Here is a 1,210-nt window from a genome sequence, read left to right on the forward strand (position 1 = left end):
CGAGACCTGCAAGGGACACCCTGCCTTTTGTGCTGGGTGGGTCAGGTCGGGAGACCAGAGACATGACGGCCATGTCACACTGTGGAGCTGACATTTCAGAGCACGTCCACTCCCTGGAAGAGAGGAGTTTCGAGTCCTTGGGTTCAGAGCAGAAGCGAGAAGGGAAAACAAGACCGATCACTATGAGTAGCTGATAATGGCCAAGTATTTAGGGGAGAAGCAATGTGGCAGGAGAAGAGCCATCGAAAATCTAAAATGTGTTAAAAACAAATAACCTCTGTTCATGGTTAAGTGGAGTGTGGTCAAGATTGATCAAGACATATAAAGTGTGGGATTCTGGGCTGCTGGAATCGGTGAAGGATCTCAAGATGGCTGCATAAAAACTTGCTCTAAAAACCATTGACTGAGTAGCTTTTGGGGAGATCATACCCCAAAACCAGAAGGCCATTGCTAACTCCCTGAAATCCTGGAATGAGACACTTACCTCCAAGTTGGCTACTCTCCCTGAGAAACCTCCTGCTATCGACTGGGCTTACAACAAGGCCAATGTGGCGAAGGCTGGTTTGGTAGATGACTTTGAGAAGAAGTTTAAGGCCCTGAAGTTTCCTGTGCCAAAGGATAAATATACTGTTCCAGTGGATGCTGAAGAAAAAGAAGATGTGAACAGTTGTGCCGAGTTTTTGTCTCTCTCAAAGGCCAGGATTGAGGAATATGAAAAAGAGATGGAGAAGATGAGGAACATAATTCCATTTGATCAGATGACCATTGAGGACCTGAATGAAGTCTTCCCAGAAACCAAATTAGACAAGAAGAAGTATCCCTATTGGCCTCACAAGCCAATTGAGAATTTATAAACTTGAGTTGGGGAGAAAGATCTGGCCCTCATATTGTAAACTCTGGACATTAAAAATAATGATACAGAAAAAAAGAAAAAAAAAGACATATAAAGTGTGCATTGGCCAAAAAAGAAAGAAAGAAAGAAAGAAAAATTCCAGTAGCTTAAATCTCTGGCATGGCACCAGCCTATTTATTGGGTGCTGTTAAGGGTAACGCTTGCTTGCACAGGGTGTGTTGGAAAGAGACAGACTCCCCATAGATCAAGGTTGGGGGGCCTGTGAATAAAATGTCACTAACACAAGATATCTGGTGATACAATCCAAATGGGCAGTGCCATTAATATCGTAAAGACACCAATGCCCCACATGCCTTC

General features: G+C 43.7%; 1 pseudogene; it reads left to right on the plus strand.

Annotated features, from left to right (window-relative positions):
• The first annotated feature begins 368 nt into the window (after window positions 1-368).
• On the plus strand, window positions 369-887 carry LOC123836031 (ATP synthase subunit d, mitochondrial-like; annotated as a pseudogene).
• Window positions 888-1,210: the final 323 nt, after the last annotated feature.

Source organism: Mirounga angustirostris, unplaced genomic scaffold, assembly GCF_029215605.1.
Source record: "Mirounga angustirostris isolate CCGP_5_RB_7025 unplaced genomic scaffold, mMirAng1.0.hap1 SCAF_12, whole genome shotgun sequence".
Lineage (NCBI taxonomy): Eukaryota > Metazoa > Chordata > Mammalia > Carnivora > Phocidae > Mirounga > Mirounga angustirostris.